General features: G+C 38.5%; 1 protein-coding gene across 2 annotated transcripts in view; it reads left to right on the top strand.

The window, feature by feature from the left end:
- The first annotated feature begins 1,728 nt into the window (after nucleotides 1-1,728).
- Nucleotides 1,729-23,148, top strand: part of MCM9 (minichromosome maintenance 9 homologous recombination repair factor) — a 1,342,783-nt gene continuing 1,321,363 nt past the window's right edge. Inside the window, exon 1 of one of the 2 annotated variants that reach the window (XM_044074397.1) lies at nucleotides 1,729-2,090. The gene's annotated coding sequence lies outside the window, so the exon portion shown is untranslated. The remainder of the gene's footprint in view (nucleotides 2,091-23,148) is intronic. The other variant, XM_044074388.1, reaches the window with a different exon arrangement.

The following is a 23,148-nucleotide window of genomic DNA, read 5'->3' as shown; positions in this document are numbered from 1 at the left end:
ATTGTAACGTGCAACAAGATAAATCATTGCCTATTTAGTGTATAACCAGGTCATGATACTCGGTTCACTTAACTAGATTTATACATCTTAGTTCTTGAAGACACAGATAATTATTATTACTGACCCATATTGTAAGTAATATACTGTTAGTGCATTTGCTTATTCGGTGAGACCTCCTTTTCTTAGGAAGAAAGTTTTATTGACTTACCATTTGTCAGTCAGTCTCATACACCCCATAGTGGACATTAGGTTGCTCAGTGTCTCAAAAAGCCTTTTCATTATCTGCTTCAGCGTAAGAGTTCAGATTTAGGTGGAGTTTCAGTACTTCTGCAACTCAGACTGTAGTTCAGTAAACTGTTTAATTATTTAAGTCTAAGATTCCACTAGTGCTTGTAAGCCAGATATAGGCTGACAGCTTTTGTGTGTTTAGAATTCTGTGTAAGATTTTTCATAAAATTATGTCTTGAGGCTTGTTTAATTATTCAACTTCATATTTTAGAAGTGTAGTAGGAGGTAAGGTTGTGTATGCTTTTAGGTATAATATAAGCAGTGTATTAGTTTAGTGCAATGCTAGAGATCACTTCATTTTATTCCCTGCTATCTCCAAATTCTCTATTTATCAATTACACTAGAAATAGAAATTTTGGGTGGATTTTATTCCCCCCCCCCCCCCCCCCTTTAAACCATTTATAACAGAGTTTGGCTCTCTGGCAGATTTTGATCCCTTCTCTCCAACAACGTATCCCGAGTAAGCACGGGGGAGAGAGACAGACAACAGTCTTTAATATGTTATTTTGCTTGGATTGTAATGAAAGGGGACCTGGAATCTGTTAGCTGTGTAAATAATTAATCAGACCGGGACACTTTATGTTGTAAGATATTTGCTAGAGATTAACATGGAAGAGGTGTTGGAGCAAGGGCTTTGGTATCTGTTGTAAGAAGTTAATGAAACTCAGTGCAGAAATAGTGCATTTCCTTTACTCCTTAATTTTATTGCACTGAGATATTGATAGTCAGAGATATGAGTAATTGTGCCATGTGTTACGGTAATACAATGGAGCAGAAGTGTCAGGGATATAATGCAAGTATTGAGTTGATTTTAGTTCACTGGGACTTTCTATTAAAGAAGGAGAAATAATAGTACCCAATAAGCAATAGGTAATTTACTTTCATGTGTAAATCTTCTGTGTTTGCTAATGTAGATGTACATGAACAATTTTGAATTATTCTTTCCCTAATAACTCCTCTCTCTTCGTTTGATATTTGGTTATATAGTGTCTGAATGGTTGTCTAAAACTTGACTGATTTTAAGGGTTGCGAAGTGCCTCTTTTGCGTTTATGCTGTGGTTACATAGCAATATTGATATTTGGTTATATAGTGTCTGAATGGTTGTCTAAAACTTGACTGATTTTAAGGGTTGCGAAGTGCCTCTTTTGCGTTTATGCTGTGGTTACATAGCAATAATTGATTGATCAGTGTAGCCACTGGTGTTTGAGGCTGGAAAGCTTTAGCATCAGTGTAAAACTGAAAAAGCGCTATATTTGCGAGATTCATGAAGTTGAAGTTGGTTGGATTGTGTTAGTGCTAAACTATTACATTTGGGGCTTGGGAAGAGCTCCTTATCTTTATGAGCAATGGATATCTCAATAGTAGCGTCGATCATGCTGTGTTTGTGCGAGATACAGTTATCCCTGCGGAAATTTGTGAGTAGGCTCCGCCCATTGACCTTTCGTTACGTATTTGGGTCATCCAGGCATCCTGGGTTGTGTCTCTGGGCATTCACTTTGGTTGAAATTCTGAGTTGTTTTTCGCTTTCCAGGAATCTGTGGAGCTTATCAGTTCAATTTTCTGGAGGTTGGGTCGATTACAGTCTATCGTAGCAGACACTGAGAGGACAGGAAGAAGAAGAGAAAAGGGGAAAAGAAGAGAGGAGCAGAAGAGAGAAAGAAAAGAGAAAAATAAAGAAAGAGAGAGAGTTGATTTTCTTTTGGACATGTCATGTGTGTTCTGTTTTGGAAGATCCTTAACTTGCTTTGTGGACTCTGACGACAATACGACGATGTCTCCGATGTTAAGTAGCTGGCATCAGGTGAGTGCAACTTGTGTTACGTCGTTCGACCTCCAATACACTTGGTGGATTGTTTATGAGACTGTTTCATCCACTATCTCTCCAGTCTCGCATCTCTCTTCCATCAGGAATAAAATCTTGTGTGTTGGGCTTTTTCTTGTGTAATTTATCTTGTAAAGGTATAGGTATAGATCTTCTTCATATAAAGCTTGTCACCTCGTTTAAATTTGTAAAAGGAGTAGAAATATTTCTCGTATGTGGCAGTTATACATATTTTGTTTTTGTTGTTATTTGTGCATGAGGGGTGAGGAGATGTTTCAGTAATCTACCAGTATAGTACCTCGCAGGATGCGCAGTAGCAAACCCCGCCCCTAACAAGCTACATTCATATTAATTAGCTTTCATGTAGCTGTCAGTTACAATCATCCGATGAAATATATTTAAAAAGGACAACAATGGTTGTTACTATTTTCTAAAGAATTATGTTTGTACCTTGCGTTTTTCTATGACACTCGTGATTTCTATAGGTGGCAACAATGTGTTAAACCAGTAGTTAAAAGTTCTTTTGTGGCAGGTAGTTGTACATTAAATGGTTGTTACTATTTTCCAAAGAATTCTATTACATGTAGTTTTTGTATGGAACATGATCGGTGCAATAAAAGTGATAATTATAGTCAATCCTAGATGTACACATACAACCGGTCATTATAACACCGTGAACAGTAAAACTGTTGCTAATGAAATTCGATTTGAATATAATGTTGCATTTGCAGGTGGAACTTCTCCCATTCGGTTGTACCATACAACTTAGTAAAAGTGTAAAACTGAATCAACTGCATTCCTGAACCTTTCAATGCTTTCAGTAGGATAATAATTTACCAGGTCGTTAAGTGATCGTTATCTGTGTCGAAGCTCGATATTACAAGAACCCTGTTTATTATTACAACTAAAGTAAGCTAGAATAAAGTTTAAGAAACAAAAGTTTGCTAGTTTTTTTCCCCTTTTTTATTTAACTTGCTAATGTGCTTTATTTACCCTTGGAATAGTGGCCAGATTCCACTTTATAGTGCCTTGAAACAGGCTCAACAGCCCCATCTTGGGTGTTTTTCTAAAAACTGTCACTCCGATGTGCAATGACCTGCCAATCAGTGTGGACACGCCCTAACCTGCGCAGAACCGCCCGCGAGGTACTACACTGTTAGATTACCAAGATAACTCTCTTCACCCTTATTTCTCCCTAATTTCTACATTTTAAGCCAAAACACTAAAGACAGCTGATACTTTTTATTGCTGTACTCACCTTATAGCTCTGCCTGCTCTGTTCGCCCTGCAGGCTCACTCCTCTCTCCCCTACCCTACCTCCAATTCCCACTCACCCGCAGTACACCTAACCTTATACTGCAAGTAACCACACCCCCTTCCTACATTATCCAATAGCTTACTCAATCTCATTATATACTTAGTAATCCACACCCTTTTTCCTCTGTCTTCCTTCTTGTTAATCTTTCTACATAGACCCACCCTTAACTCTTATACTTACTTCTTGCTAAAGAGACCCACCCCTTATTGTCCCTCTGTTCCCACACAGTCTCCTTGTATCTCACTTAGTACATAAATTACTCTCCTTGTATCTCCTAACAAACTCATTTAATTATGGCTATCCAATGCTTAAAAACTCATTCTAACTTGCTCTTCTTGTCAATACTTCTTGGCACTCTGCTACTATCCTACAAGCTCACTTGCTGTGAATCCCTTCACTTTACTAAATATTATCCCCCCTTAAAATAAACTACCCCTCTCTCCCTTTTAAATTCTAAGCCCATTAACACTACATCCTCATCAGCCTACCTTCAACCTCAATTTCATAGAATAATCATAGAAGGGTTGGGAGGGTGGCTTAATGGCTAAGGTGTTTGCCTTACAAACACAAGGTGCAGGGTTTGAGTCTCACAAGGGATAATTGGCTGGGCTTACAATGGCTCGTAAGGGCAGTTAGCTTAGTACTAAACTATGAACTTACTAAACTATGAACCTATAATCCAGTTTAAGTATTTCCAAACCAAAAGAATTAACCTATTCTAGGTAGCCTATGGAAACAGTCTATTATTCCTCAACAGCATCTTCTACTATACGGTGACATTCATCCAAACCCAGGCCCTAATACTAACCTCCCTGATTCCCAATCCTCCCATCTAACCACTTCCAGCACACCCTCTTCTACCAAAAACTCTCTTCTCATAGCCCACCTTAACACCTGGAGTTTAAATAAAATTAGCCAGCAACATGCCCTGTTAGATCTATACTCCTTTGCCATCCTATGTTAAACTGAAACTTGGCTCAAACCAAGGACAATGATATCATACAACCAGGCTATAAATAATTAGATTAGACCGCTCAAACAAAAAGGGTGATGGGGTGGCAATATATTGTTTAAATCTGAGTTGCTACTTACTGCCATAGATGTTACACATCCCTCACCTTGCATTGCCGAGATCTTAATGTCCAAGTTTATAATTAATGGTAACAAATCCATTTATATTATCTGCTCTTGCATCCCCCCAGGTAACAACATTAATACCGTGGAAAATATCCTCTGCTGGCTCTCCTCAAACTTCCCACAAGAAACGATACTCCTTGGTGATCTTAATATAGAATAGAAATGTACTTCTGATAATCCTATTACCCACATAAACCTTCATGTTTTTTTTTATTAAACCATCACCTACCCTATAAGAACACACAAATCTAGCAATAAACAAACCACTTTAGACTGGATTCAAGTTAACAGTAATCCCCAATTTTATAAAACAGGCATACTTCCCAATATCAGTGACCACTCTTTTACCTTTATAACTAAACTAAAAACCTCTATACCCAATCAAGTAAACTTCAGAACCACCTGTAACACAAAAAAAATCTAAACCCAGTTAACTTTCAAGCAGAGATTTGCGCTTGCAATTGGACCCCCCCCCCCAAGATACTTACCACTTGAGGAAGCTGTCCCATACTTTTAATAACAAATTCTTACAAATCCTAGACCACCATGCTCCTTCTCATATGATCAGAATTAGGAACAAACAAGCTCCCTGGCTGTCAAAAGAGACAAGTCAAAAAATGCTACTTGGAAATAAAATCCAGACCAAATGGAGGTATACAAAGAATCCAACTGATCACTTTAGCTTAGAAACACCACTAAGAAATCTATATTCCTTGACAAAAAAAAATCTATTACCTACAATTCCAACAAACCCAACATCAAAACCCACAAAAATTATGGTCAGGAATAAATAAATTACTTCATCCTGGTCACTCATACCCCCCTCTAATTTGACTCAACATTCTTCCATCCAAATTGCTGACACTTAATTTTTTCTCGGAAACTGTTCAATCTCTAGCCAATTCCTTACCATCAGTGTACACCTCTAACCCTCCTGTGCCTACTAATTTACTACCCCTATTACATCTACAGCCCATTCCAACATCTTTCATACATACCCTACTTCTGAAACTTAAAACCTTGCACCCCATCAGCTGATCTCCTGCCAGCTGAATATCTGAAATTAGCAACTGGAGTACTTGCCTTCCCCATTTCCATCTTAATTAACAGAACCATTACAGAATGTTCTATCACAAATATCTGGAAAGTCTTACATATTATCCCACTCCACAAGGGAGGAAACTCAAATGAACTCTCAAACTTCTGCCATCTAGCCCTACTTTCACCTATAGCAAAAATTATGGAGAGATGTATTCATTGTCAGCTTATGAAGCATCTCCTCCAAAATCACCTTCTAGTAGACTGCCAACATGGCTTTAGATCATATCATAGAATAATAACAGCTCTCATCCTTTTCAGACTGTATAAATAAAAATCGAAATAACAATCTCCTTTCCTCTGCCTTGTTTATTGACCTCTCCAAAGCATCTGACACGGTGAACCACAAACTATTGATAGATACGCAATCAGTAAAATGATTTAAGTCCTACCTAGGAAACAGGCAACAAGCAGTCCTCTGGGACAATTAACTATCCTCTCTCTCCTCCCTATTACACTCGGAGTCCCACAAGGATCTATCATAGGACCACTCCTCTTTACTATTTTAATTAATGATCTGACAATCTCTCTTCCACAAACTACCTGTATACAATACACTTGACGATTCAACTTTAATCTGTGCCGCCTCCTCGCCTTCCCAACTTCAATCCAGGACCCAAAAAATGTTCACTATAGTTGAAAACTGGTTCCATCGACGCAGTCTCCTCCAGAACCCTAAAAAAACAAAATTACTATTGTTCACCCCCACTTAGAAATCCCTGGCCATCAACTTCACAGTCATATTTAACAATGGTACCAAAATAGCTCCTGACATAACCACCAAACATTTAGGGGTAACAATCTATCACAATCTTAACTTTGACACACATATCAACCTAACTATTAAATCAATTAGTTAATAGAAAACTTGGCTCCCTTTACAGACAAACCCTTTCTCACACCTTCAGCTAGGACTACTATTGCCCAAACTCACCTAATTTCTACCCTCCTCTATGTGTCCGCAATTTATCCAAACCTCTCCAAAAGCAATATCAATAAGTTGGCAACATCTTATAACAACATAGCCAGATTTGCCACTGATGCCCCATTTCGTACCCACCACTGCAAAAATCTCAAACTTCTAGGATGGCTTGAACTGCAAAACCAGCTTCTTTTTCAGCAGCTCACGATCACTCACAAGATCCTGCATCATCCCTCAAATACTCCCACACTCAAAAACTTTATTAGCCCTGATCAAAATCTTTTAACCTTACGATTTTCCAACAGAGTACTTGTTTCTACCCTAAAATCCAATAACAAATCTGAGGACTGCCTGTTTTCTAACTTCACTGGTTACTCTTGGAATAAGCTTCCAAGAGAACTAACATCCCTTACATCCACACCCCTTTTCAAGAAACTAAGAATCTTCATAAAATCACAATGGCTTTGCCCATGCTCTAATCCTGACTGATCCTGTCTCCTCTTTACTGATCACTTTAAAGCCTATAACTACTGTATTCCTCTTGCTGTGTCTTTTTCTCTTTTGAACCCTTCCTAATGAAGGATTTTGCCTAGACTAAAAATCACTACCCTACCCTAGTTTGTTTGTTCTATGAATGCACTGTTTTTATAATCTGTTTATAAATGTGTTTTAATGTAACTTAATAGTTCACTGTTAATATTAGTTTAAAAAGTCATTATAATATGTTTATATAATTCTTGTTAATTGTCTTTGGAGCTTTTCTCCCCAGGGACCTCTGCTGAAAATGGACATATATTTAGTCGGTCTTTCCTGGTCAACAGATGTAAAATAAAAAAAATAAATTAATTAATGCCACATTTTTCAGTATTTACGTGGCTTTGTTCTGACAGTATTTCAAAGCGAATTAAGTTATTGTTCTTAATCTGACAGTGCCATAATTTCAGTTTCACTTCAAATGCAGTCACTGTTTGAAACCTGTCATTTATTAGTAGATTTTCACCTTGGAGGTACAGGTTCAGGTCGTTTAAATGAGCAGTGATGTCTACTAAGAATGATAAATCAGCCATCCAGTTTGCATTTTTAAATTTGGGTACAGGCTTTCCTTTTGATGCCACAAAGCACTTTATGCCATTTCTCAAATCATAGAAATGTTTCGGCATTTTACCATGACTTAACCACCTTACTGCAGTAAAGTACACAATGTCTCCATAGCTAGTTTCCAAGGTATTCAGAAACTCTTATAACTGACGGTGATTTAATCCTCTGGATCTTATGAAATTTATTGTTTTAATGACAATTTTCCATTTTTAAAGTCAGTGCACACAAAAAGTTTCCTGATGTATAATGCAGTGGTACTTCATAAAACGCACATTACTGATCTACTTTGCATCTTCTTCCATTAGTGGTTAGTCCTTCCTTCTTTCCAACCACAGTTGAAGCACCGTCAGTTACTATGCCAGACATGTTTTGATGGTTAAGGAAAATCTTACCAATGTTGATTTTAGTGTGTTATACAAATCAACAGACGTATCTTTCAGTGGAATCAGAGGCCAGTTCTTCAGTAATACTGAAATCTTTGTCAACACCTCGAATAAATATGGCAAGTTGTGCGGCATCTGTAACATCAGTGCTGTCACCCAAAACTATGGAGTAAAACTTGAAAGTTGCACACCGAGATTCCAAAGTATTTTCAATATATTTGGCTACATCTTCCACACGCCTAGCGATTAGTCTGGTGTGATAAACTTAAAAATCAGACTTTTTTTCAGGACAAATTATGACTGCTACACTTTCAAAACATTCTTTAATAAATTCACCATCAGCAAATGGCTTGGATTTTTGGCAATTAAATTTGCTACAACATAACTTGTCTTGACTATGGAATCAGGTTGAGTAACTTTTGAAACAGCTGTTGTTGGAATGTAAGATTTTTTTTTAAATCTATTTTTTTTTTGTGTACAGCACGCTCCTTGCAATTCACTTAATTTTGGGTGCATTTAAATATAATGCCTTTTCAAATTATAGTCATTGAAACCAGATACCACTTCTCTGCACAATAAGCAACTCACTTTATTATTAGATTCAACAAAGAAATAGTTGTCAGTCCATTTCTCCTGAAATAACTCTCCTTTCATCCACTATTTGTATCATTGTACCAGTTTTATTTTGGAATGATGCAGAAGCCATGCTGAAAAGTAAAAAAAGGAGTAACCAGTATTAACCACTTTATTCCTAGTTTTTTTTTTATATATATAAATATTTTTAAAACAATGGCTAACAATTTACATTAAAAAAATAAGGAAATTAAAATTAGCTGTTGTAGTATATGTTAATGGTGTTGAGGAAACATTTTACATCCACAACGTAACAAAAATATCCCGGCAGGAAAGACACAGGTGGAACCCATGGGGTGAATTTACAGTTAATCCATCCAGTTGTCCAGATTGCATTTGAGGAGGGCCAATGAGGTGCTTCATTTCACTTGTAGTACTAATACCATTACTCTTTAAAACAGCCATTATGCGTAAAGCATATCACATTTATTGTGACTATTAGTCTGTACTTTGTATCACTAATACTGGGCCTTTTGAAAAGTTCTTCATACAATTCATGAAATTCAGATATACTGCAACAGAGCTATGAACGTGTATGGTTAGCATGTAAGCAACAGTTTCTTACTGGTATAAGGATGGTAGCTTTCAATAACCTAATCACAGCCCTACCATCAAGTTAAACACTGTTTACTTTCCATGCTACCCATGGAAACTCATTCACTTGCAAAGAAAAACAAAATTGGCACACACACTACCACTGCCATTTTAGTTATTCACTACAACACTACCAATTTCACTGGGAAAACAACTCCAGCAGTCCAAGTATGTAAAACGCCAACATTAGCAGTCCTACAATACTATAATCCACAAAAATAAGCCAACAAAATTTGCAATAAAGAATTCACATTACTGACTTAATAAAACAATTCTGAATAAGAGGGTCTCACCCAAACAAATGACTGGTGGCAGACACGTAGCCTCAAGCTAAATGCCAAAATAAAATGCATCATCCCCTTTGGGGAGAGTGATGTCCCCACAAATGATCACATTCATAACAATGTTGTAAGCACACAATCAGTTGTGAGGGACTTCAGCAAGACCACAGTCTGCTCAGATGTGTTATCACAGAGACACAGGAAGAACAAGCAAACTGAGGCAGTGGCTGGAGGTCAGGATCAAACATTGTACCTTATGCATGGGAGGTGAAGGCCATAACCATTATGCCAACTGGTCTGTATTTAAGAAAGTAAACAACTCTATAAAAACTGTATATAACTACAGCACCATAACAGTAGGTTAACTTATGCTGAGATAGGGGAAGAAAAATTTGCCAACGTTCCTAGGCATACTCATAGATTACCTCAACCAGAAATTTGTGTGGTTTATAACAGTGCTAGAAATACTGTTAAACTTAACCTGATCTTTAAGAGCTGCCTGAGCATTTGCTATCTGCACATTAACTGGTGGGTGGTAATAACCAGTTGGTACAAAGCACCATTGGAAGTATGAGGCTAAGGGGGTTGCAGCCCAGGTGACAGACAGAAACAAGGAGGGCAAAAAAATAGAAAACAAATTGAATAAGAACTGTGCCTTTAAAAGACCAGAGATGGAGGGTCTCTTTATAGGGAAAGAAACCATATATTTAATTAGGATATACTATATTGGGACCACGTGTAGATTATGGACGACAAGGTTATATCTCAGCTACTTTAGACTTTGTTTCTTTTTGTACTACTTAAATTCGTGCACATTGTAGTTGTCTGCTAAAATGTCTAGCTATGATGTATATTGAGAACTGTTACATGTGTTGTAGATATGTTGATTACTTGTTTCACTCTTTATGTTCAACTTGTCTGAAATCCTTGATTTTGCAATAAAAAAAATAAATTGCTGTACCAAGGTTTACCATTGACTAAAGAGAAAGACAGAGAGAGCCTTTGTGTGTTTCCAAGAACAGGAATATACCACAACGATCAAAACTATAACCAACATTTACTTCATCTTGTCTGGTGGTGTGAAAGTGATATTTTAATAACGTTTTGGCCTAAATTAAAACTTCTAACCAAAAAAAAAAAATCCTTAAATCCTTCAACCATCCTAACAAATTAGCACAACTGTCCTTATACCGTGTAGCCTAGGCTTGCTCAAGGTCATCTTTGACGAGACAACTTTTTTTTTTGCAAAGCCAGTGACACTTTAAACAGTTGCATTGGGGACCAAAGTTTATATGCCATCAAATTAACAAGCTTCTCTTCAGTGAGAGGTTCATATCTCAGCGTATTCCCAGCTTGTGGAAGAATTTACTTAATAGGTAAAGCAAAGCATTACTTTGACTAATTTTAAGTCTAGTCCTGATAAGTGCATGGGCAAACATACATTTACATAAACTGCACACTGCAAGGCAGATTAACCTGCAGTTTGGATGGTATGTCTGGTATAGCTCTCTCATGCAGTTACATTTTCATTTGTTTTCAGCGTTTATCTTTTTGCAGCTTACAACTTTTACAGCCATACTGTCTATTATGCTATGGTGAGGAGGACAATGTCAAAAAGAAAAAAAAAACCTCTTAGCTCAGTCCAAAAGTACTTGACACTCTAACATACTCTGTCCTTCCCACATATTCTGTCACCAGGATTTAAACCAATCCAAAAGTAACCTTGCATGCATTCTTTCCAGTGAGAATGCCTTACTCCAGGGGTTATGGGAGCATTTTCATCAGTGAGGTTAAGGAGGAAGGCCATGTTCAATACATGCAGTAGAAGTCTGTATATATAGCCATAATACAAAGGGCAAGGAAACAATGATAAATCTGGCAAAGGAATCAGGTCTGCATTGTCCAGTCGCGCATACAATACAAAGGCATTATTCCATAACATTTCAGTGGTTGTCCATACTACTTACTACTTGTTATTATATAAGCAGTTAGTCTTACAAGACTAAAATGTCATTCTGTTGTCTTGAACACCAGTTACTGATTTACAAGTGAGTCAACAATTCCCCAAAATTTGTTTTCATCTCCATACCTACACCATACTTTGAGGCCCCCTTGTGCAGTCAGACATGCATGGAGCAGTGGGACAAGCTAATCAGAACATGTCAGCACATAAAATGTGCCACTTTACTGGCTGCAAGTTCCACTCAAAATGGCTATGGACCCTCAGTGTCCAATTCATGCAGTCTTTTTACTGTACAGGCACTGCAGTCCAAACTAATAAAACCTTCAGAAATTCCCGAGCTCGGTGCCCTCAATATGCAAGATTCCATCACAAAAAGTGACTTATAGTGATTACCAAGGACACTATTCGCAAAATGGGCAAAAACCACCTTAAAATACAGAACTAAAATAGCTCTTCCCTGATCAGCATTAATTGTGGTGACTACTATGGCAGTGACGGGAGGTTTCCTTAATGATTAACAATTAAAGTTTAATCTGTGTTGAGTGTTGCGTGCATGTTCAAGTGCTACACCTCTTAACACAGATGAAACACAGGCATCAAGGCTTAACCATGCAGTTAACCTGAGATACCACCATGTAACCTTCTGTAATCAACAGGTTACAATGAGAAAGAAATCTTCCACCTTATCAAAGTCAAAGTAAACTATTGTCATACAGATCAACACAGAGGAAAAAGTGTGTGACATTGCACAAAATTTCGATTCTCAGACTCGTACCATAAGAATTACAGTTTACAGAAGGAAAATTAATAACTTAAAAATACTGAAATAGAAATCAAAAATAAGATACTAAAAATAAACAGAATAAAGTATAAAGTGAGCTATGTAGAGAACAATGACATATTGCACATAAATGTTTGTTTACCCATTTAGCAGGTTAGGCTATGGGTTTTTTTTGTTCAGCAGTCTAACAGCACGTGGAAAGAAGGCTAAGTGAATTTAGATATAAAGCTAATTTACATGACTTTCTGGTTGCACTGTACAACTGCAAAATTTCCAAAACGTCTAGCATCTGAAAAATTAAAAACAAATGGCAAACAGACCTTTGTAACAAATTTTCTAGGAATATGTTTATATGTTAGTACTAAGCTAACTGCCCTTTCGAGTTATTATTAAGCTTAGACAATTATCCCTTGTGAGACTCAAACCCTGCACCTTGTGTGTGTAAGGCAAACACGTTAACCATTAAGCCACCCTCCCACCACCATCTCAAATTAAAATTGAGAGTGTTATATGTACTTCCTAAATTCTCCATGCATGGGAACTTCATCAATGTTTTTCAGCTAATGCTCATTTTTAACCGACACACTGCTCAGCAGCACTTCTCTGTGTTTGGTAACTGTTTTTCTGCATACGCAGTGCTGGCTTACGTGCTACAGCTCATCCGTTTTGTTTTCTTTTTCTACTGCAATGGTATTTAAAAAAAAAAAAAAAAGCTAAAATTAATGTTAAGAAATGGACACGCTACCCTCTGGAATGGAAGCAAGAAAAATTACATTTCCTTAATAGAGTACAGTTGTACCTCTACATTACTGGATACCGCACTTTTAGCAAACTTAGAAGATTGCTAATTGCCACCCATTTGCTCCCCACTCTCGGAGGAGATACCAATATGAAACAGAAATGCAGCAGTATTTATCAAAACTCACTACCGCTGCTGTCGTAAGTACACATGCTATGGTACATGCTCTTGAAACTATACTCCCGCCATACCGTTTGGTACGCCATCTTTAAAATTCACACAAACTTTATTTCCAACTAGTTTCACTTCATATTCCTAAACGTGGTAGCGTCACACAGTTAATCCAAAGAGATGAGATTAAGACAGTGTCGCTGCTTAGTCTTTTTTTTTTTTTCTGGATGTCAATCAAATAAAAACTCCACCTAGCTACAAGTGCTTCCCGGGAAAAACTCAGTTATTGAATTTTGATTGATTTGCGTTTTTCTCTTGCGTCTGTCGTATTGTACCACGATTGGTTATGACGTTTGTGAGGGACTCAAGGAAATTTTTGAACTCTTAAAGTGTTTCGAATCAGAAAGAAACAGTAACGTGCTTTCCTAGTTTTCCCGAGGTGTGAGTTTTTATTGCAGCTATAAGGTAGGAGGTGCAATTATTATTAGCATCTCTATCAGCATTCTTGCTCATGAATTCTGGACAAGTTTGGAAATAAGCTTTTCCCGGTTAGGGGTCGCCACACCGGAACTCCGGTCCGCTAATGATTGGCAGTTGATTTTTATGTACCGGCTTGCCAGGCCTGATGCACAACCTTCAACGAAGATGCGCCCATTCACGCATGTCTCCACGCAGAAGACGCTCTAGCTGAGAATCGAACCGAACAGTGATGTTTAAAAATATTAATATTGCTCTAGTGTGCTGGCTCACCGGATGCGCAGTAGCAAACCCCAAAGGGGGGGGGGGTATTTTCACACACAAATCTTTCGTGAAGTTCACTTAATTGCAGTAACAGCTGTGCTTTTGCGGCTTACAGACCGACGCGTGTTTACTGAAGTACTGTCCCCTATCACTGCTTTAAAATTGTTACCTACTTGACGTTTAGGGGTCCTTCACTTCATACCTCTCAAATGTCCCTGCTTCTGGCTCAAATTTTAGCTCTGTTCCTCTTTATCCCTACTAAGATGGATGACTTTTGGAGGAAAGGTTGTGAATTACACTTGGTAAATAGTGACAATAATTAAGGATTGTAGACTTCTTTAATTTTTAAAGATGTAAATGAATTCACCTTCACTTATTCTGTGAATGCCTCAAGTTAATAGCACTAAGAATTTAAAAGTGTCCCTGTTTTTCTCTGGATTTGTCCCTGATTCTGTTGACATTTGTCCCTGTTTTGTTTGAGAGCTACACTTGGTCATCACTCTTTCCATCGGGTGGGGAGCCGGGGACATGAACATTATGAATAAAGCTAGCCCTACTAGGTCATAGCTGCTTTTACATTTGAGTAGATAGTTGTTTACAGTCCTTTAATTTTTGTCCATTTAGGAACAAAATAAGCTATTTTCGCTGGTAGTAATGCTATGGATCACTTGTATCACTTATTTCTGAGGCCAGAAATTTGACAGGACTTGACATGTGTGTGTGTGTGTGTGTGTGTGTGTGTGTGTGTGTACCTTTAGGAATGCATTTGACTCTGCAGTTCACAATATTCTTGACACTCTGGTAGGACACTACATAACTGACTTGGTGCAGGAGAGAAAATGCTTTAAAAAAGTCTGCTTTTTTCATATATTATTAGTGTTGGGCATATGGTATAGATGGAATGTTCTGTTACTCCACAGGTATTTGCTTAATTCTGGCATTATAAATAGCATAGATTTCAAGTGTAAAGCTATAATTAACTGTAAACAATGGAGTATATCTGATCTTTTGTCAGTATGTTGGAATAGATTCTGCACACTCAGTGAGAACTTGTACAGGCTGCAGAACTCAGAGCCACACATCTACATTCATTGTATGCATTATGTCACTGGCTAATATGCATGGCATGCCACTCATAGGTTCGTAGGTAGGTGCTAGCCTATCTGCCCAAAGGCATTTATAAGCCTAGCCAGAATGTGTTGGCTTTTGGCGCCCCCTTAGATTAGTTCCCTGTGACTCTGTCCAGCAGAGCCACTGACGTGATCCCTCTGGTGAACTTTCTGTTTCCCATCCACTCGTCAAGGTTTCTCTTGAAGAGTGTTAGCGAGGAGCTCTGCCTAATGTAGATTGGGATCTTGTTCCAAAGCATGGGAATTCTCTGGGACAGGAGTCTATCCCTCCAGCACATCCTATTTATTGTTGTGGTGAGGTTTAGATCCCTAAAGCATGTGGCTCAAGGGGATATGGTTTTCGTTAGGTGGAGCATATCCATTAATTCTGGGTTGGACCTGGCCTTGTATGTCAGGCAGAGATCACCTCTGAGTAGGCGGTATGCAACCGAGTATAGCTGGACTTTCTTCAGTCACGCTACATAGGGCATCTCTTTGAGGCCAGTGATCCTCTTGGTGAGGTACTTCTGTGGTCTTTCCAGCTTTTGCAGGTGTCTTGTAAGGTACATCCCAAATGGGGTGTTGTAGTCTATGATGGGTCTGATGAGAAGAGGTGTACAATGACCTCTTTTGATCTGGATGCAAATGCTTTTGTGATTAGGTGGTCCACATAGAAAGATTTTCTAGCCACATTGGCAATGTGATTATCAAAGGAGAGATTACTATCTACTTGGGTCCCCAGATCCCTTATTACGTCTTCCATATTTAGTGGCCTACCACTTATGTGGTAGTTTGTGGGTACTTTGTTTTTTCCAAAGGGGATCACTATGCACTTTTTGACATTTAGCTTGAGGCCATGATTTTGACACCAGGTATTCACCTCAGTGTGACCCTTTTGGAGGATGTCCGTGTCAGCCGAAGAGTCAATTATAGCCCATAGTTTGCAGTCGTCTGTGAACTTGGTCAGCCGTAGTCCTCCTGTGCTTGTCTGTACCTCTGAGAAATTTATGCCGAACAGGAGGGGTCCTAGGACTGAGCCCTGGGGAACGCCATTTGTAACTGGTTTAGAGTTGGACCTAGCTCCCGCAACTCTCACCATATGGGTTCTGTCCGTGAGTCAGTTAGCAATCTTGTGACATAGGGGTTTATGTTCAGGCTGGTGAGCTTGTCTGTAATACCAGAATGGGGAATGGTGTCGAAGGCCTATGCGAGGTCTAGGTAGGCTGTGTGTACCACCTTTCCCTCGTCTGTAGCCTTGGTAACTGTCTCAAAGAAGTCCACCAGGTTTAGGAGGCATGATCTGACCTTAACAAATCCGAACTGGGTAGGGTCCAGTGTTTGGTGGTTCCCAATGTCTCTGTGAGGGATCGTAGTTTCTTGCTGATACTGATCAGGGATGTCTTACTCTTTTCTGTACTAGTTTCCTCCTCCTATTGTATAGTTTGTTTATGGCAAGGGTCCACCAGACTGGTTTCCTTTTCTTGGAGGATTGAATCTTGGTTTTGCTTGGGATAGCACGATCCATGCATTCTTATAGGTGCCCGTAGAATGCATTAGTAAAGGATTGTGCAGCTTGGACAGCGTTATCCTGTAGCATGGGGGCTTTGAAACTTTCTGCCTCTGTCTTAAATAACGTGAAGTTTGCTTCTGAAAAGTTTTTCATGGTGGTTTCCTTGTCCGGGGGTGGGGCGGAATGTGGATATCCAAAATGATTTGTTTATGGTCAGATCTAACCAGTGAGGGGTTGACCTCTGGTGTGGAACATGGGTCCGCCATGTTGGTGATGACCAGGTCCAATATGTTGTCACCTCTAGTGGAAGCGTTGACCAGTTGATCCAGGGCATTTGAGCTAATAAATTCCAGGAAATGTTGGGCAAGGGAGTTAGTATGTAAGTAGTTCTCCCAGTTAATGTTTGTTTAATTGAAATCACCCAATATTAGTTTGTTTGTTAGGACCTTTATGTTTCCCATTGTTTTCAGAAATGCGGAATGGGGGTCCTGGGAAATGGTGGGTGATCTGTAGCAAGCTACAATTTGAATTGCAGTTTTGCCTGTTGTTATTTGCCTGTTGTTAGTTGTACGTGGATGATCTCTGAAGCATTGTGCTGTGCCACTAACCTGGAGGTGTGGGTATCCTTGATGAATATGGATACGCCCCCGCCTTTTGTATTTCGGTCCGGGTTCTGTGGCCGAAATGTATGGAATGAGTTGTAGCCTGGTAGTGCTGGGGTGCTCTCTGAAGCCTTAAACCAGGTTTCTGTTACTGCACATATGTCGATTTTTCTCTATACTGAGGAGTACCTTGAGTTTGTGCATTTTGAGGTTTAGACTTTTGGCATTGAGTAGCATTACCCTCAGTTTTTTGTTACCTGTGCTGTATACAGCAGTAGGTTTGTCTTTTGAGCCTTGCCTAAAAAAGGCACTATGGGGGTGGCAAGAGCCTTGCCAGTATTCGGAAGCCTAAGGGGTGACAGGTGTAAGCTGTCTCTAGCAAAGCAGCGTGGCTTGTCGAGCATGTTATCCCAGGCGGACAGACACTAGATCCCCTTTGAATGATACCAGAAACTTAGCCAATTGTTGAAATTGATATTTATTTCTTTATACAGTGGTATCATTCTTGGTGAGGGCAGGATGCTACTCGGGGTCAGGGTCATACCGGTCTGGGCTACGTGATCAGAGAACTCTTTCATGTGTCTCTTCATGTTGACCAGGGAGGTACGGCTCAGGTCATTCACACCAACATGGACAATGACAGAGTCGTATTTGTACTTGTTCTGGAGTGACCTGAGTGCTTGTGTTATGTGGCGGATCCTGGCACCTGACAGGCAGCTAACAGTAACCTTCTCCTTATTCAGCCTAGTGAGTGGGACGTCTGTGTGCCTGACTATAGTCACCAATTACTAGTGTGTTGGGTATGTTATTTTGCCTTAAGGGTTGTGATTGCTTGGCACACTGGTTTTGTGAAGTATGTGTTTCATGGTTTGTGTTTGAGGGTGGAGGTTACTTGGATGTCTACTTGGGAAGTCTCTGTTGCTTTTGCAGATTTTTATTTAGAGCCTCCGAGTATGTTTTCATGTACTTATGTGTGTTTGTCAGTGCTGGTTTAATGGGTCTATGTGAGACTGATGGTGTGATGCGAGTATTTCCCTTCTCCTCTTGACTGTCTGATCCAGTCTTGGGTTGAGAGAGCTTGGCCTCCAGTTTGGCTGTATAATTGCATCTCTCGCATGTATTAGTATTTGGTTGTAGGAGGAGAGGGTTCTCTGTGTACATGAGGCAGTTGTAACATTGCCTCAAAATGCCCAGATTCACCAGTTGGACCGGAGAGTACACCTGAAACTGCCCTTTGGACATGCCTGGATAGGTACAGTGAACTGTTTTACTGAATGGTTGGTAAGGTTGAATAGAGAGCCTTGTCCTTCTGTACAGTATGGGGGGGGGGGTCTAGTGCTAGGGTTTATAAGTGCTTGCTATGAGTTTTGAGCAAGTGCCGGGCTGAGAAATTAATGGCTTGAGTGCTTAAATTGAGAGTTTGTCTAGTTCCAAGGGAAACTTTGAAGAGGTGACTTTGTGGAGCTTGGAATAGTTATACCCTAGCTAACCAGCGTTGCCCGGCGCGCAAAACCGGGCAAATGTGTTTTTTATAGCAGGGAAATGAAAGAGATAGAAATTAGCCCAAAATGGCCAATAAACTACTAATTTCTGGGCTGAAACCACACCTCCAGGGACAGATAGGCTGCTTAGAGCTCCCCCTCTCACAGGTGAACAGAGAAACTTCCTTCTGTCCAAGTAAGGTATGGGCAAGCACAGAGATTTGTAATGCAGCCCTGAATTCAGCACTAACCTGAAAACTGGACTGTACTAGTTTAGAAAGGTGGGAAACAAGTGTGTGTGTGTGTGTGTATATATATATATATATATATAATGTGTGTGTGTGTGTATGTATATATATATATATATATTTTTTTTTTTTTTTCTTTTCAGAAAATAAAGCAGATACAACCAAAAAACACTTTAAATGCACAAAAAAAGGATACTTATTGTTATATATCTCAGATCAGAGTTGTCAATGCCCCTAGTAGGAAGTAGGAAGAAACACAAATACAGTAAAAGCAGATGAATAAAGTGCAAATTTTATATATATATATATATATATATATATATATATATATATATATATATATATATATATATATAAAATGAACTAACTGATTTAAACAATTTGCCCAATTAACTAGAAAAAAAGCTCAAAACTGACCCTTGTTCCAGCAGTCTTCAATCAGACAAGTTCTAACTGCACACTCCTGCTACTAGGGTGCAGGAGAACCTTCTCCAAAAAAGATGGCCTAGATCAGTGTTCAAGTTATACAAACAAAGCTAGATTCAGCAGGCCTGAATCTGGTCTATGCTACAGCAACAAGGTGCAACACTCATGCTTCATTTCCGTTCTGCTTCACAGACATTAGGCTTGTCAATCACCCCTGCCATGCCTAGAATATGTTTGTGATATAGCTTTCAGAAATGTGAAAAGACAATCTCTCCCGAATCCGATGTGGTATAAATTAACAAAAAGTGGAACACTTAGGACTTCAACTAGGAAGCTCTCAATTAACTTTTAACTATTCTTTATACTTGCTACAGCATGCTGTTGATGACTAAAGTGTAAACAAAGTCAGTCGCATAAGTAAATTTTAAATTGCAGCTACTCTCTAAATTTGGGCTAGGGTGTCCAGTGATCCCCTGGTTAGCATGTCTAGTAACTACCAGTGAACCTAAAATGCAGTACTGTTTTATCTGTTAATCTCCAAACAAACATTTCTCATTGACATAGCCTTTTTCTTTATCTGGTATTTAACTTCCTTGCTGCACCACATGTCCGTCTTGAATGAAATCTCATCGTACTTTGTTTAGATTCTTTCATTCTTCCAAAATCCTTACAGCTGTCAGGTACATTAATTCACCACAACACTCACTCTGTCACTGATCTATATACACACACACACACACACACACACACACACACACACACATACACTACTCTTCTGCTTTCACGCACACAAACATTTTGCTTTCATGCATACACTCACTCACTCCACACTTGCACGTACAAGTTGCTAATATTGGGAATAATATTTATAAGTTATTAGTTGTTTACTTTTAATCATATTGTTTTATATTTCATGTATTTGAATCATTACTTAAAGGTTGATTCCTTTAAGATTGTAAGTGTTTGTATTTTTGATTGAAAGGGGTGTGGTTACTGTTGGGTATATAATGAAACTGTTTTTATATGCTGTACTTTGAAAAAGTCTCTGAATGGTCAGAGACACAAGCGCTTGTTTTAATACTTTTTTACATCTCAAATATTTGCGTGCTTTTATATAGTGGTGTAATTAAAAGAATTCATGTTTGCTACACTTTGTTCGGCGTGCTGTGTTTTGGAGCCATTTGTATATTTTATCTGGTTTGGTTATTTTTGTGATTGATTTGGATTTTGTTGATGATGGATTCAGGGTGCAGGAGGTGGAGTTGCAGCAGTTGCTGTTTTCACAGACATGAGGCCAGTCCATTGAGAACATCACTAATCTTTTGGAGCAAGTGTCTCAGAGATTGGATAGGCTTGAACGAGCACAAAAGTTTTGTTCGTCATTAGTGGGTTTGAATCGAGACAATTTGTCTTAGAACGGAAATTTTCAGTCTGCCTTTATTACATCATTTAGTAATGCAAGTTGGCAAATGAGTAATATTTTATATAGAAAGTAGGATATTATTTCTACCTGTAATGACATTAGGCAATGTCTAGGTGAGAAGCCCATCATCGTGTATCGAAGAGGTAGGTGCCTTAAGAATATGTTTGAGAACCCCTGGAGAGGACCACTATCAGGTTATATGAAAAAAATGTGGTGCTTGTAATTATTGTGGTTACATATGAGTGGGTTCTTCATTTAATATTAATGGGGTAATGGTTAGGTTAAATAAGAAATATACCTGCCAAGCGGAAAGAGGAGTTAATTGTGCTTTCTGTATTGTTTACACGTGTTTTATATTGGAAAGACTGAGAGGAAATTAAGATGTATTTATGAACACCTGAGGGATATTGGGTTAAAAAGGGAAATAAAAGCTGTAGCTAAACATTGTAATGAGTTTAGTGATCATTCTTTTAAGTTTACTGTGATTGTGTCATTGGATGTTGATTTGAGGGGGGACCTTGGACTTTACAATTAGAAAGACAGGAAGCCTTGTGGCAATTAAAGGTCACTGCAACCCAGTGGTCTGGCATCAATGATAGTCAATCTATCTCATTTTTTTTAAATTGAAATCATTGCTGAGATAAATGTGCAGAGGGTTAGTTATGCCTGTATTTTAATGTTTTTCCCTCTTTTATGGTGATCCATCCATATAGTTGAATATTTTTTGCAGTTAAGTTTGGTCCACAGCATTATTTATGTACTTATATGTAGTATGTAATATTTTATATGTTTTAATATTTTCTGCAGGTTGTTGCACTTACAAGTTGCTAATATTGGGAATAACATAATAAGCGATTTAGTTGTGTTCATTTAGTCATATTGTTTTATGTTTTATATGTCATGTATTTGAATCATTACTTAAAGGTTAATTCTTACTTAAAGGTTAATTCCTTTAAGACTGTAAGTGTTTGTATTTTTGATTGAAAGGGGTGTGGTTACTTTTGGGTATATAAGGAAATGTGTTTTTATATGCTGTACTTTGAAGAAGTCTCTGAATGGTCAGAGACGAAAAGAACTTGTTTTAATACTTTTTTACAGCTTAAATATTGTTGTACTTTTATATTTGTTTATTATTTATTTATTTCCAGTTTGACTGGGGAGGTCCACTGGGCTCAGGGAGCCTGTTTTAAGTGAAGCCCGGGAGGAAAAGCTCTGCATTACATAGTTTAGTTACATGTACAATCATAGTAAAGAAGACACAGTTGCAATTTCATTTCATGCTAGAGAACAGAAATAAATTCTTTGGTTACATAGTCTCTAAATATTTAGGATGGCAGTGGTAACTTAACTGAGAGAGAGAGTAAAGACTTGGAAGGAAAAGAGAGAAAAGGTGGATGAGTTATGTTATTTACAATATGTACATATATGTTAGTTTAGCTTGTATGTTTACAATTTGTACATATATGTTAGCTTAGCTTGCACTCGGAGTTAGTCAGGAGTTTAAGGAGTGGATTGATTATTAGGCTAGGTGGGGAGAGTGCGGTTGCATTTCCTGTTAGAGGAAAGGTAGGAATATAGCTGAGTTTTAAAGTTTTTAAAGTTTCCACAAGTCCTTGGAGAAGAAGGAAGAGAATTCCATTTTTCAGCCAATGAAAAGGATAGAAGAAGCTGACCAGCAGGACAATTCGATTGGGTTTGCGGACCGTGATTAGGTTTTGGTGAATAGATCTTGGAGTTCTCTCAGGAGTGCAAGGTTGAAGGATGTTGGTTAGTGCTGGGCACTTAGGTTGAAAAAAATTAGTCTGTGGGCTGTAATAATTTGGAGATAGTCTAGATAGTTGGAGAGTTCAAGCCAATTTAACAAATGAAGGGCAGCATTGGAGGAGAAATTTGGCTTTGGTTGCAAATTTAGAAATCTTATTATAACAGACTTCCAATTTGGGAGGCGAGAGAGGCAGATAAGTTTGTTAGCAGAGGAGCGCCATACATTAGTGAGAGAAGTAGATAAGTAGTGGCGAGAGTTTGTCTAGTGGAAGGAGAGACAGAAGTAGATAAGTAGTGGCGAGAGTTTGTCTAGTGGAAGGAGAGACAAAGTGGATATTTCTGTATAGCATACCAAGTTTTATATGGGTTTTCTTAATGTTTTGCTGGATATGAGTGTTGAATTTTAGGTATTCGTCAGTAGTAACCCCAAGTAGTTTAGCGAAGGGAACAATCTCTATAGTAGAGTTGTTTTGGCTAATAATTTGGAATGAATCAAGAGGAGAAGCTTTTGAGGGAGAGAATAATAGTATTTTGGATTTGTTTGCATTCAGCGAGAGGTTGTCTAGTGGAAGGAGAGACAAAGTGGATATTTCTGTATAGCATACCAAGTTTTAT

Source organism: Protopterus annectens, chromosome 1.part1 (genome assembly GCF_019279795.1).
Source record: "Protopterus annectens isolate FY-2018-M chromosome 1.part1, PAN1.0, whole genome shotgun sequence".
NCBI classification, from domain to species: Eukaryota; Metazoa; Chordata; order Ceratodontiformes; family Protopteridae; genus Protopterus; species Protopterus annectens.
The sequence above is the reverse complement of the archived record's forward strand: the minus strand, read 5'-3'. Positions and strand labels throughout refer to the sequence as shown.